Raw genomic sequence first — 14,725 nt, forward strand, 5'->3', positions numbered from 1 at the left:
GGAGTTCCACAAGTTGACTGTGCGCTGCGTGAAGAAGAACTTCCTTTTATTTGTTTTAAACCTGCTGCCTATTAATTTCATTTGGTGACCCCTAGTTCTTGTATTATGGGAATAAGTAAATAACTTTTCCTTATCCACTTTCTCAACATCACTCATGATTTTATATACCTCTATCATGTCCCCTCTTAGTCTCCTCTTTTCCAAACTGAAGAGTCCTAGCCTCTTTAATCTTTCCTCATATGGGACCCTCTCTAAACCCCTAATCATTTTAGTTGCTCTTTTCTGAACCTTTTCTAGTGCTAGAATATCTTTTTTGAGGTGAGGAGACCACATCTGTACACAGAGATGTACACATCTGTACTCTGCCGTTCTGGCAGAGATGGGCTCAGCTCGCCCCCGCTCTGGGGTTTCAGCCGCTGGCTCCTGCCAGCTGGAGTCTCAGCCCCTTGCCAGCCTGAGGTTCCTTCCCCCAGGCCAGCAGCGGGTGCTGAGTGGGGCTGCGGCAGGGGCCAGAAGCGGGAACCCCAGAGTGGCGGCAAGGGGCCATCAAAAATTGGCTCGCGTGCCGTAGGTTGCTGACCCCTGGCCTAGAGTCTCGCTCCAGTTCAACAAGTGCTGGGGCCAGGATGGAAAGTGACTCTGCAGCAATGGCTCCTGCTCTGCCCCTGAGTGTCTGCGCGGCGCAGAGCTGCTGCCCCAGCGCCCCCAGGCTCCCCCCGTTAGCAGTGGCTGTAGCTACTGGGGAGGAAACGCCCCCGGGAATGCAGGACAGTGAGCGGCTCCTCATGCAGGAGGGAGAGGGGGGAGCCTGGAAGGGGCAGCTGGAGCAATCAGTGGGGAGGGAGGGGTCGGGCACCCAGCCTTGCCCTGCAGCCCCCCGGGGCAGACTGACTTGCCTGGGAGAGGGGAGGGGCAGGGAGAGTGTAGTGAGTGGGGGTGGCTCCCCTCCTGCCCAGCAGAGGGAGCGCCCTCGCAGGCACCCAAGTGGGCGGAGCCACCACCACCAGTCCCCGCCCCCCGGAAGTCAAGGGGCGGGACAGGAAGTAGAAAAGCCGGCCGCCAGCGCTCAGTCAGGGCCCAGCCGCCGCCGGGAGCAGACGTGCCGGCGGGAGCTCCTGACTGGGAACCCTCCAGGGCCCGAGGCAGCTGCCCGGACTGGCCGGAGCTTCCCCGCGCCCGCTACGAGGAGGAGCCGCCGGAGCCTCCCCGCCCCTGCTGTTACCCGGAGGAGCCGCCCGAGCCCGCCTGGCCGGACTTCCCCGAGGAGCTGCCGGACCTGCCACCAAGCCCTGGTCCCGAGGAGCCCGTGCTGGTGGACTGGCCTGGGACCGATGCCACGGACGAGGTAGGCCCTGAGGGGGGAGGTGGGAGTAGCCCGGGGGTAGCCGACCCCTGTCAGGCTGCAGACGCGGACGAGCCCATGTCCGTGAGTTGCGGTCTGGACCCCACTGACCAGCGGCAGTGATAGCTGCTGCCTAGGGCCCCGGGCTGGGACACAGTGGAGTGGGTGGGCTCAGGTCCCCTGCCACCCCACGCACGGGTGGCAGTTTTCCCCCTCACCCAACGCTCCGGTCTAGGGACCTGGGCCTATAGAGCTACAGTTTGTTTGCCGCTCAGCCCCTGCCACAAAGGGCCTGGGCTCTCTGACCTGTTTATTTGCCGCTCAGCCCCTGCCACAAAGGGCCTGAGCTCCGCGTACTGTATTTCCGCTCAGCCCCTGCACCAGAGGGCCTGAGCTTCCTAAACACTGTTTACTGTTGTTCAGCTGAGTCACAAGGCGTGTCTGCCTTCTCTCCATGGGTCAGTTGTGTAGCTGATGGTCCTTAATGGGCCATCAAGCAGGCTAAGCAGATCTAACACCAGCTTGTCTGGGATATCACCCAGAAGCACATCACCAACTTGAAATACAGACAGTATAGAGCCAATATACATAACTTCAACTAAAAGTGATACATGCACACAGACAGCATAATCACAACCAGCAACCCATAACCTGGTCTTAGACGCCTTATATGACCCCCTTTACCTAAGATTTGGTGCCACTACAGGACCTTGGTTGCAACCCATGTTCTATATGGTCCCAATTTATATCAATAACGTCACAGAGGGACAAGGAGCTCTCCCCTTCTCTCTGTTCCCTGCAGTCTGCTGGCCGGGGTGGGATTCTGCTCCTCTGGCCCTCCCAGACCCATCCTACTGTGCTTCTTCCCCCATGAATGGTGGGGCTGTGGCTGGGGCAGCAGGCACTGAGTGGGGGGCACCTGTTATTTCAGGGGCCGGTGAGCTTCGAGGAGGTGGCTGTGTATTTCTCCACGGGGCAGGGGGCTCTGCTGGACCCCGCTCACAGAGCCCTCTACAGGGACGTCCTGCAGGAGAACTATGGGACTGTACTTGGCATTGTATGATGGAGGGGCTCGCCCTAAACTAAGTAGCACTCGATAGGCAAGGGACATGGGTTCCAACCCCGCTTCCCCCAGCCAATGAATTGAGAGAGGCTGAGGATAGATATTTGTGTCTGGTATCATGGGCCCCTTCTGAGAGCCCTAAACACGACTTTTACTCCTCTTCTCTCCAGCATGCCATAGTAGAGTGAATTGTGACTACTGAGCTAAAGTGACTGATACTTGCTTTCAGCCTTAGACCTACTTTGCGCTAGTGCTGCACTAGTGCTGAGGCTCCCTCGCTAACAGCTAAACTCACTGAGAGCTGAAGTCACTAAAGAGCTGAGATCACTGAGAACTGTGTTAAGTGGGGGGAGGCTGGAAGACAAGTTGGTGAGTGGCTTGCACAGAGGGTTGGAGAGCAGTGAGGCATGGCGAATAGAGTAGATAGTGGAGAGGCTTGGCGAGTGGCGCGGATAGCAGGGTGGCTGGCGGAGAGGAGCGGATAGCAGGGTGGCTGGCGGAGAGGAGCGGATAGCAGGGTGGCTGGCGGAGAGGAGCGGATAGCAGGGTGGCTGGCGGAGAGGAGAGGATAGCAGGGTGGCTGGCGGAGAGGAGAGGATAGCAGGGTGGCTGGCGGAGAGGAGAGGACAGCAGGGTGGCTGGCGGAGAGGAGCGGACAGCAGGGTGGCTGGCGGAGAGGAAAGGATATCAAGGTGGCTGGCGGAGAGGAACGGATATCAAGGTGGCTGGCTGAGAGGAGCGGATAGCAGGGTGGCTGGCTGAGAGGAGCGGATAGCAGGGTGGCTGGCGGAGAGGAGCGGATAGCAGGGTGGCTGGCGGAGAGGAGCGGATAGCAGGGTGGCTGGCGGAGAGGAGCGGATAGCAGGGTGGCAGGCAGAGAGGAGCGGATATACGGTGGAGAGGAGCGGATAGCAGGGTGGCTGGCGGAGAGGAGCGGATAGCAGGGTGGCTGGCGGAGAGGAGCGGATAGCAGGTGGCTGGCGGAGAGGAGCGGATAGCAGGTGGCTGGCGGAGAGGAGCGGATAGCAGGGTGGCTGGCGGAGAGGAGCGGATAGCAGGGTGGCTGGCGGAGAGGAGCGGATAGCAGGGTGGCTGGCGGAGAGGAGCGGATAGCAGGGTGGTTAACTGAGAGGAGCGGATAGCAGGGTGGCTGGCGGAGAGGAGCGGATAGCAGGGTGGCTGGCGGAGAGGAGCGGATAGCAGGGTGGCTGGCGGAGAGGAGCGGATAGCAGGGTGGCTGGCGGAGAGGAGCGGATAGCAGGGTGGCTGGCGGAGAGGAGCGGATAGCAGGGTGGCTGCGGAGAGGAGCGGATAGCAGGGTGGCTGGCGGAGAGGAGCGGATAGCAGGGTGGCTGGCGGAGAGGAGCGGATAGCAGGGTGGCTGGCGGAGAGGAGCGGATAGCAGGGTGGCTGGACGAGAGGAGCGGATAGCAGGGTGGCTGTGGAGAGGAGCCGATAGCAGGGTGGCTGGCGGAGAGGAGGATAGCAGGTGGCTGGCGGAGAGGAGCGGATAGCAGGGTGGCTGGCGGAGAGGAGCGGATAGCAGGGTGGCTGGCGGAGAGGAGCGGATAGCAGGGTGGCTGGCGGAGAGGAGCGGATAGCAGGGTGGCTGGCGGAGAGGAGCGGATAGCAGAGTGGCTGGCGGAGAGGAGAGGATAGCAGGGTGGCTGGCGGAGAGGAGAGGATAGCAGGGTGGCTGGCGGAGAGGAGCGGATAGCAGGGTGGCTGGCGGAGAGGAGCGGATAGCAGGGTGGCTGGCGGAGAGGAGCGGATAGCAGGGTGGCTGGCGGAGAGGAGCGGATAGCAGGGTGGCTGGCTGAGAGGAGCGGATAGCAGGGTGGCTGGCTGAGAGGAGCGGATAGCAGGGTGGCTGGCGGAGAGGAGCGGATAGCAGGGTGGCTGGAGGAGAGGAGCGGATAGCAGGGTGGCTGGCGGAGAGGAGCGGATAGCAGGGTGGCTGGCGGAGAGGAGCGGATATCAAGGTGGCTGGCGGAGAGGAGCAGATAGCAGGGTGGCTGGCGGAGAGGAGCGGATAGCAGGGTGGCTGGCGGAGAGGAGCGGATAGCAGGGTGGCTGGCTGAGAGGAGCGGATAGCAGGGTGGCTGGCGGAGAGGAGCGGATAGCAGGGTGGCTGGCGGAGAGGAGAAGATAGCAGGGTGGCTGGCGGAGAGGAGAAGATAGCAGGGTGGCTGGCGGAGAGGAGCGGATAGCAGGGTGGCTGGCGGAGAGGAGCGGAGAGTGGGCGGAGAGGAGCGATAGCAGGGTGGCTATGGGAGAGGAGCGGATAGCAGGTGGCTGGCGGAGAGGAGCGGATAGCAGGGTGGCTGGCGGAGAGGAGCGGATAGCAGGGTGGCTGGCGGAATTGAGCGGATAGCAGGGTGGCTATGGAGCGGATAGCAGGGGTGGCTGGAGAGGAGCGGATAGCAGGTTGGGTGGCGGATAGGAGCGGATAGAAGGGTGGGTGGCGGAGGAGCGGATAGCAGGTGGTGTGGCGGAGAGGAGCGGATAGCAGGGTGGCTATGGAGAGGAGCGGATAGCAGGGTGGCTGGCGGAGAGAGCGGATAGCAGGGTGGCTGGATGGAGCGGATAGCAGGGTGGCTGAGGAGCGGTTAGCAGGTGGCTGGCGGAGAGGAGCGGATAGCAGGGTGGCTGGCGGAGAGAGCGGATAGCAGGGTGGCTGGAGAGGAGCGGATAGCAGGCTGGAGAGGAGCGGATAGCAGGGTGGCTGGCGGAGAGGAGAGGATAGCAGGGTGGCTGGCGGAGAGGAGCGGATAGCAGGTGGCTGGCGGAGAGGAGCGGATAGCAGGTGGCTGGCGGAGAGGAGCGGATAGCAGGGTGGCTGGCGGAGAGGAGCGGATAGCAGGTGGCTGGCGGAGAGGAGCGGATAGCAGGTGGCTGGCGGAGAGGAGCGATAGCAGGGTGGCTGGAGCGGATAGCAGGGAGGAGAGGGATAGCAGGGGAGAGGAGCGGATAGCAGGGTGGTGGGCGGAGAGGAGCGGATAGCAGGGTGGCTGGCGGAGAGGAGCGGATAGCAGGGTGGCTGGCGGAGAGGAGCGGATAGCAGGTGGCTGGCGGAGAGGAGCGGATAGCAGGTGGCTGGCGGAGAGGAGCGGATAGCAGGGTGGCTGGCGGAGAGGAGCGGATAGCAGGGTGGCTGGCGGAGAGGAGCGGATAGCAGGGTGGCTGGAGAGGAGCGATAGCAGGGTGGCTGGCGGAGAGGAGCGGATAGCAGGGAGTGGCAGGAGGTGAGCGGAGAGCGGATAGCAGGTGGCTGGCGGAGAGGAGCGGATAGCAGGGTGGCTGGCGAGAGGAGCGGATAGCAGGGTGGCTGGCGAGAGAGCGGATAGATAGCAGGTGGCTGTGAGAGGAGCGGATAGCAGGGTGGCTGGTGGAGAGGAGCCGATAGCAGGGTGGCTGTCGGAGAGGAGCGGAGAGCAGGGTGGGTGACAGAGGAGCGGATAGCAGGGTGGCTGGCGGAAAGGAGCGGATAGCAGGGTGGCTGGCGGAGAGGAGCGGATAGCAGGGTGGCTAATGGAGAGGAGCGGATAGCAGGGTGGCTGGTGGAGAGGAGCGGATAGCAGGGTGGCTGGCGGAGAGGAGCGGATAGCAGGGTGGGTGACGGAGAGGAGCGGATAGCAGGGTGGCTGGCGGAGAGGAGCGATAGCAGGGTTGCTGGCTGAGAGGAGCGGATGATAGCAGGGTGGCTGGTGAGAGGAGCGGATAGCAGGGTGGCTGGCGGAGAGGAGCTGATAGCAGGGTGGCTGACGGAGAGGAGCTGATAGCAGGGTGGCTGGTGGAGAGCAAGGGGATAGCAGGGTGGCTGGCGGAGGAGAGCGGATAGCAGGGTGGCTGGCGGAGAGGAGCGGATAGCAGGGTGGCTGGCGGAGAGGAGCGGATAGCAGGGTGGCTGGCGGAGAGGAGCGGATAGCAGGGTGGCTGGCTGGAGAGAGGAGCGGATAGCAGGTGGCTGGCGGAGAGGAGCGGATAGCAGGGTGGCTGGCGGAGAGGAGCGATAGCAGGGTGGCTGAGAGGAGCGGATAGCATGGTGGCTGGCGGAGAGGAGCGGATAGCAGGGTGGCTGGCGGAGAGGAGCGGATAGCAGGGTGGGTGGCAGAGGAGAGGTGGCTGGCGGAGAGGTGATAGCAGGGTGGCTGGCGGAGAGGAGCGGATAGCAGGGTGGCTGAGCAGAGGAGCGATAGCAGGGTGGCTGGAGAGGATAGCAGGGTGGCTGGCGAGAGGAGCGGATAGCAGGGTGGCTGGCGGAGAGGATAGCAGGGTGGCTGAGAGAGGAGCGGATAGCAGGGTGGCTGGCGGAGAGCGGATAGCAGGGTGGCTGGCGAGAGGAGCAGATAGCAGGGTGCTTGTGGAGAGGAGCGGATAGCAGGGTGGCTGGCGGAGAGGAGCGGATAGCAGGGTGGCTGGCGGAGAGGAGCGGATAGCAGGGTGGCTGGAGAGGAGCGGATAGCACGGTGGCTGGCGGAGAGGAGCGGATAGCAGGTTGGCTGGCTGAGAGGACCGGATAGCAGGTGGCTGGCGGAGAGGAGCGGATAGCAGGTGGCTGATGGAGAGGAGCGGATAGCAGGGTGGCTGGCGGAGAGGGAGAGGAGCGGATAGCAGGGGCTGGATGAGAGAGCGGATAGCAGGGTGGCTGGCGGAGAGGAGCGGATAGCAGGGTGGCTGGCGGAGAGGAGCGGATAGCAGGGTGGCTGGCGGAGAGGAGCGATAGCAGGGTGGCTGGAGAGGAGCGGAGGAGCGGATAGCAGGGTGGCTGGCGGAGAGGAGCGGATAGCAGGGTGGCTGGCGGAGAGGAGCGGATAGCAGGGTGGCTGGCGGAGAGGAGCGGATAGCAGGGTGGCTGGCGGAGAGGAGCGGATAGCAGGGTGGCTGGCGAGAGGATGGATAGCAGGTGGGCGGAGAGGAGCGGATAGCAGGGGTGGCTGGCTGGAGAGGAGCGGATAGCAGGTGGCTGGCGGAGAGGAGCGGATAGCAGGTGGCTGGAGAGCGGATAGCAGGGTGGCTGGCGGAGAGGAGCGGATAGCAGGGTGGCTATGGAGAGGAGCGGATAGCAGGTGGCTGGGCGGAGAGGAGCGGATAGCAGGGTGGCTGAGAGGAGCGGATAGCAGGTGGCTGAGAGGAGCGGATAGCAGGGTGGCTGGCGGAGAGGAGCGGATAGCAGGGTGGCTGGCGGAGAGGAGCGGATAGCAGGGTGGCTGGAGGAATGGAGCGGATAGCAGGGTGGCTGATACAGAGGAGCGGATAGCAGGGTGGCTGGAGAGGAGCGGATAGCAGCGGATAGCAGGTGGCTGGCGGATGGAGAGGAGCGGATAGCAGGGTGGCTGGAGGAGGAGCGGATAGCAGGGTGGCTGGCGGAGAGGAGCGGATAGCAGGGTGGCTGCGGAGAGGAGGATAGCAGGGTGGCTGGCGAGAGAGCGGATAGGATAGCAGGGTGGCTGGCGGAGAGGAGCGGATAGCAGGTGGCTGGGGAGAGGAGCGGATAGCAGGTGGCTGGAGAGGAGCGGATAGCAGGGTGGCTGGCGGAGAGGAGCGGATAGCAGGGTGGCTGGCGGAGAGGAGCGGATAGCAGGGTGGCTGATGGAGAGGAGCGGATAGCAGGGTGGCTGGCGGAGAGGAGCGGATAGAAAAGTGGCTGGCGGAGAGGAGCGGATAGCAGGGTGGCTGGCGGAGAGATGGGCATAGCAGGGGGGCTGGCGGAGAGGAGCGGATAGCAGGGTGGCTGGCGGAGAGGAGTGGATAGCAGGGTGGCTGGCGGAGAGGAGCGGATAGCAGGGTGGCTGGCGGAGAGGAGCGGATAGCAGGGTGTAATGCGGAGAGGAGCGGATAGCAGAGTGGCTGGCGGAGAGGAGCGGATAGCAGGGTGGCTGGCGGAGAGGAGCGGATAGCAGGGTGGTTGGCGGAGAGGAGCGGATAGCAGGGTGGCTGGCGGAGAGGAGCGGATAGCTAGGTGGCTGGCGGAGAGGAGCGGATAGAACGGAGGCTGGGGGAGAGGGGCGGATAGCAGGGTGGGCGGAGAGGAGCGGATAGCAGGTGGCTGTCGGAGAGGAGCGGATAGCAGAGTGGCTGGCGGAGAGGAGCGGATAGCAGGTGGCTGGCGGAGAGGAGCGGATAGCAGGTGGCTGGCGGAGAGGAGCGGATAGCAGGTGGCTGGGCGGAGAGGAGCGATAGCAGTGGCTGGCGGAGAGGAGCGATAGCAGGGTGGCTGGCGGAGAGGAGCGGATAGCAGGGTGGCTGTGGAGAGGAGCGGATAGCAGGGTGGCTGGCGGAGAGGAGCGGATAGCAGGGTGGCTGGCGGAGAGGAGGGGATAGCAGGGTGGCTGGAGAGGAGGATAGCAGAGTGGCTGGCGGAGAGGAGCGGATAGCAGGGTGGCTGGCGGAGAGGAGCGGATAGCAGGGTGGCGGAGAGGAGCGGATAGCAGGGTGGCTGGCGGAGAGGAGCGGATAGCAGGGTGGCTGGCGGAGAGGAGCGGATAGCAGGGTGGCTGGCGGAGAGGAGCGGATAGCAGGGTGGCGGGCGGAGAGGAGCGGATAGCAGGGTGGCGGGCGGAGAGGAGCGGATAGCAGCGTGGCTGGCGGAGAGGAGCGGATAGCAGGGTGGCTGGCGGAGAGGAGCGGATAGCAGGGTGGCTGGCGGAGAGGAGCGGATAGCAGGGTGGCTGGCGGAGAGGAGCGGATAGCAGGGTGGCTGGCGGAGAGGAGCGGATAGCAAGGTGGCTGGCGGAGAGGAGCGGATAGCAGGGTGGCTGGCGGAGAGGAGCGGATAGCAGGGTGGCTGGCGGAGAGGAGCGGATAGCAGGGTGGCGGGCTGACAGGAGCCGATAGCAGGGTGGCAGGAGAGGAGCGGATAGCAGGGTGGCTGGCGGAGAGGAGCGGATAGCAGGTGGCTGGCGGAGAGGAGCGGATAGCAGGGTGGCGGAGAGGAGCGGATAGCAGGTTCGCTGGCGGAGAGGAGCGGATAGCAGGGTGGCTGGCGGAGAGGAGCGGATAGCAGGGTGGCTGGCGGAGAGGAGCGGATAGCAGCGTGGGTGGCGGAGAGGAGCGGATAGCAGTGTGGCCGGCGGAGAGGAGCGGATAGCAGGGTGGCCGGCGGAGAGGAGCGGATAGCAGGGTGGCCGGCGGAGAGGAGCGGATAGCAGGGTGGCCGGCGGAGAGGAGCGGATAGCAGGGTGGCGGAGAGGAGCGGATAGCAGGGTGGCTGGCGGAGAGGAGCGGATAGCAGGTGGATGGCGGAGAGGAGCGGATAGCAGGGTGGCTGGCGGAGAGGAGCGGATAGCAGGGTGGCTGGCGGAGAGGAGCGGATAGCAGGGTGGCTGGCGGAGAGGAGCGGATAGCAGGTCGGCTGGCAGACAGGAGCGGATCGCAGGGTGGCTGATGGAGAGGAGCGGATAGCAGGGTGGCTGGCGGAGAGGAGCGGATAGCAGGGTGGCTGGCGGAGAGGAGCGGATAGCAGGGTGGCTGGCGGAGAGGAGCGGATAGCAGGGTGGCTGAAGGAGAGGAGCGGATAGCAGGGTGGCTGGCGGAGAGGAGCGGATAGCAGGGTGGCTGGCGGAGAGGAGCGGATAGCAGGGTGGCTGGCGGAGAGGAGCGGATAGCAGGGTGGCTGGCGGAGAGGAGCGGATAGCAGGGTGGCTGGCGGAGAGGAGCGGATAGCAGGGTGGCTGGCGGAGAGGAGCGGATAGCAGGGTGGCTGGCGGAGAGGAGCGGATAGCAGGGTGGCTGGCGGAGAGGACAGCAGGGTGGCTGGCGGACAGGAGCGGATAGCAGGGTGGCTGGCGGAGAGGAGCGGATAGCAGGGTGGCTGGCGGAGAGGAGCGGATAGCAGGGTGGCTGGCGGTGAGGAGCGGCTAGCAGGGTGGCTGGCGGAGAGGAGCGGATAGCAGGGTGGCTGGCGGAGAGAAGCGGATAGCAGAGCGGCTGGAGGAGAGGAGCGGATAACAGGGAGGCTGGCGGAGAGGAGCGGATAGCAGATTGGCTGGCGGAGAGGAGCGGATAGCTTAGTGGCTGGCGGAGAGGAGCAGATAGCAGGTTGGCTGGCGGAGAGGAGCGGATAGCAGGGTGGCTGGCGGAGAGGAGCGGATAGCAGGGTGGCTGGCGGAGAGGAGCGGATAGCAGGGTGGCTGGCGGAGAGGAGCGGATAGCAGGGTGGCTGATGGAGAGGAGCGGATAGCAGGGTGGCTGGCGGAGAGGAGCGGATAGCAGGGTGGCTGGCGGAGAGGAGCGGATAGCAGGGTGGCTGGCGGAGAGGAGCGGATAGCAGGGTGGCTGGCGGAGAGGAGCGGATAGCAGGGTGGCTTGCCTAGAGGAGCGGATAGCAGGGTGGCTGGCGGAGAGGAGCGGATAGCAGGGTGGCTGGCGGAGAGGAGCGGATATCAGATTGGCTGAAGGAGAGGAGCGAATAGCAGGCAGGCTGGCGGAGTGGAGCGGATAGCAGGGTGGCTGGCGGAGAGGAGCGGATAGCTTCGTGGCTGGCGGAGAGGAGCGGATAGCAGGGTGGCTGGCGGAGAGGAGCGGATAGCAGGGTGGCTGGCGGAGAGGAGCGGATAGCAGGGTGGCTGGCGGAGAGGAGCGGATAGCAGGGTGGCTGGCGGAGAGGAGCGGATAGCAGGGTGGCTGTGCGAGAGGAGCGGATAGCAGGGTGGCTGGCGGAGAGGAGCGGATAGCAGGGTGGCTGGCGGAGAGGAGCGGATAGCAGGGTGGCTGGCGGAGAGGAGCGGATAGCAGGGTGGCTGGCGGAGAGGAGCGGATAGCAGGGTGGCTGGAGAGGAGCGATAGCAGGTGGCTGGCGGAGAGGAGCGGATAGCAGGTGGCTGGCGGAGACGAGGGGCTTGCTGGGTGGCTGGAGAGGAGCGGATAGCAGGGTGGCTGGCGGAGAGGAGCGGATAGCAGGGTGGCTGGCGGAGAGGAGCGGATAGCAGGTTGGCTGGCGGAGAGGAGCGGATAGCAGGGTGGCTGGCGGAGAGGAGCGGATAGCAGGGTGGCTGGCGGAGAGGAGCGGATAGCAGGGAGCCTGGCGGAGAGGAGCGGATAGCAGGGAGGCAGGCGGAGACGAGCGGATAGCAGGGTGGCTGGCGGAGAGGAGCGGATAGCAGGGTGGCTGGCGGAGAGGAGCGGATAGCAGGGTGGCTGGCGGAGAGGAGCGGATAGCAGGGTGGCTGGCGGAGAGGAGCGGATAGCAGGGTGGCTGGCGGAGAGGAGCGGATAGCAGGTGGCTGGCGGAGAGGAGCGGATAGCAGGGTGGCTGGCGGAGAGGAGCGGATAGCAGGGTGGCTGGCGGAGAGGAGCGGATAGCAGGGTGGCTATCGGAGAGGAGCGGATAGCAGGGTGGCTGGCGGAGAGGAGCGGATAGCAGGGTGGCTGGCGGAGAGGAGCGGATAGCAGGTGGCTGGCGGAGAGGAGAGGATAGCAGTGTGGCTGGCGGAGAGGAGCGTATAGCAGTGTGGCTGCCTCAGAGGAGCGGATAGTAGGGTGGCTGGCGGAGAGGAGCGGATAGCAGGGTGGCTGGCGGAGAGGAGCGGATAGCAGGGTGGCTGGCGGAGAGGAGCGGATAGCAGGGTGGCTGGCGGAGAGGAGCGGATAGCAGGGTGGCTGGCGGAGAGGAGCGGATAGCAGGGTGGCTGGCGGAGAGGAGCGGATAGCAGGTGGCTGGCGGAGAGGAGCGGATAGCAGGGTGGCTGGCGGAGAGGAGCGGATAGCAGGGTGGCTGGCGGAGAGGAGCGGATAGCAGGGTGGCTGGCGGAGAGGAGCGGATAGCAGGTGGCTGGCGGAGAGGAGCGGATAGCAGGTGGCTGGCGGAGAGGAGCGGATAGCAGGTGGCTGGCGGAGAGGAGCGGATAGCAGGGTGGCTGGCGGAGAGGAGCGGATAGCAGGGTGGCTGGCGGAGAGGAGCGGATAGCAGGGTGGCTGGCGGAGAGGAGCGGATAGCAGGGTGGCTGGCGGAGAGGAGCGGATAGCAGGGAGGCTGGAGAGGAGCGATAGCAGGGTGGCTGGAGGAGGAGCGGATAGCAGGGTGGCTGGCGGAGAGGAGCGGATAGCAGGGTGGCTGGCGGAGAGGAGCGGATAGCAGGGTGGCTGCTGGAGAGGAGCGGATAGCAGGGTGGCTGGCGGAGAGGAGCGGATAGCAGGTGGCTGGCGGAGAGGAGCGGATAGCAGGGTGGCTGGCGGAGAGGAGCGGATAGCAGGGTGGCTGGCGGAGAGGAGCGGATAGCAGGGGGGCTGGCGGAGAGGAGCGGATAGCAGGTGGCTGGCGGAGAGGAGCGGATAGCAGGGTGGCTGGCGGAGAGGAGCGGATAGCAGGTGGCTGGCGGAGAGGAGCGGATAGCAGGTGGCTGGCGGAGAGGAGCGGATTGCAGAGTGGCTGGCGCATAGGAGCGGATAGCAGGGGTCTGGCGGAGAGGAGCGGATAGCAGGGTGGCTGGCGGAGAGGAGCGGATAGCAGGGTGGCTGGCGGAGAGGAGCGGATAGCAGGGTGGCTGGCGGAGAGGAGCGGATAGCAGGTGGCTGGCGGAGAGAGCGATAGCAGGTGGCTGGCGGAGAGGAGCGGAGAGGAGCGGATAGCAGGTGGCTGGCGGAGAGGAGCGGATAGCAGGGTGGCTGGCGGAGAGGAGCGGATAGCAGGGTGGCTGGCGGAGAGGAGCGGATAGCAGGGTGGCTGGCGGAGAGGAGCGGATAGCAGGGTGGCTGGAGCAGAGGAGCGGATAGCAGGGTGGCTGGAGCAGAGGAGCGGATAGCAGGGTGGCTGGCGGAGAGGAGCGGATAGCAGGGTGGCTGGCTGAGAGGAGCGGATAGCAGGTGGCTGGCGGAGAGGAGCGGATAGCAGGGTGGCTGGCGGAGAGGAGCGGATAGCAGGTGGCTGGCGGAGAGGAGCGGATAGCAGGTGGCTGGTGAGAGGAGCGGATAGCAGGGTGGCTGGCGGAGGAGCGGATAGCAGGTGGCTGGCGGAGAGGAGCGGATAGCAGGGTGGCTGGCGGAGAGGAGCGGATAGCAGGGTGGCTGGCGGAGAGGAGCGGATAGCAGGGTGGCTGGAGAGGAGCGGATAGCAGGGTGGCTGGCGGAGAGGAGCGGATAGCAGGTGGCAGGCGGAGAGGAGCGGATAGCAGGGTGGCTGGAGAGGAGCGGATAGCAGGTGGCTGGCGGAGAGGAGCGGATAGCAGGGTGGCTGGCGGAGAGGAGCGGATAGCAGGGTGGCTGGCGGAGAGGAGCGGAAAGCAGGGAGGCTGGCGGGGAGGAGCGGATAGCAGGTCGGCTGGCGGAGAGGAGCGGATAGCAGGGAGGCTGGCGGAGAGTATCGGATAGCAGGGGGGCTGGAAGAGAGGAGCGGATAGCAGGGAGGGTGACACAGAGGAGCGGATAGCAGGGTGGCTGGCGGAGAGGAGCGGATAGCAGGGTGGCTGGCGGAGAGGAGCGGATAGCAGGTGGCTGGCGGAGAGGAGCGAATAGCAGGGTGGCTGGCGGAGAGGAGCGGATAGACGGTGGCTGGCGGAGAGGAGGGGATAGCAGGGTGGCTGGCGGAGAGGAGGGGATATCAGGGTGGCTGGCGAGAGGAGCGGATAGCAGAGTGCCTGGCGAGAGGAGCGGATAGCAGGGTGGCTGGCGGAGAGGAGCGGATAGCAGGGTGGCTGGCGGAGAGGAGCGGATAGCAGGGTGGCTGGCGGAGAGGAGCGGATAGCAGGGTGTCTGAGAGGAGCGGATAGCAGGGTGGCTGGCGGAGAGGAGCGGATAGCAGGTGGCTGGAGAGGAGCGGAGAGCAGGGTGGCTGGCGGAGAGGAGCGGATAGCAGGGTGGCTGGCGGAGAGGAGCGGATAGCAGGTGGCTGGCGGAGAGGAGCGGATTGCAGGGTGGCTGGAGAGGAGCGGATAGCAGGGTGGCTGGCGGAGAGGAGCGGATAGCAGGATAGCAGGGTGGCTGGCGGAGGAGCGGATAGCAGGGTGGCTATGGAGAGGAGCGGATAGCAGGGTGGCTGGCGGAGAGGAGCGGATAGCAGGGTGGCTGGCGGAGAGGAGCGGATAGCAGGGTGGCTGGAGGAGAGCAGGGTGGCTGGCGGAGAGGAGCGGATAGCAGCGTGGCTGGCGGAGAGGAGCGGATAGCAGGGTGGCTGGCGGACAGTAGCCGATAGCAGGCTGGCTGGGCGGAGAGGAGCGGATAGCAGGGTGGCTATGGAGAGGAGCGGATAGCAGGGTGGCTGGCGGAGAGGAGCGGATAGCAGGGTGGCTGGCGGAGAGGAGCGGATAGCAGGGTGGCTGGCGGAGAGGAGCGGATAGCAGGGTGGCTGGCGGAGAGGAGCGGATAGCAGGGTGGCTGGTGGAATG

This window comes from Mauremys reevesii, linkage group 11 (genome assembly GCF_016161935.1).
Source record: "Mauremys reevesii isolate NIE-2019 linkage group 11, ASM1616193v1, whole genome shotgun sequence".
NCBI lineage: Eukaryota > Metazoa > Chordata > Testudines > Geoemydidae > Mauremys > Mauremys reevesii.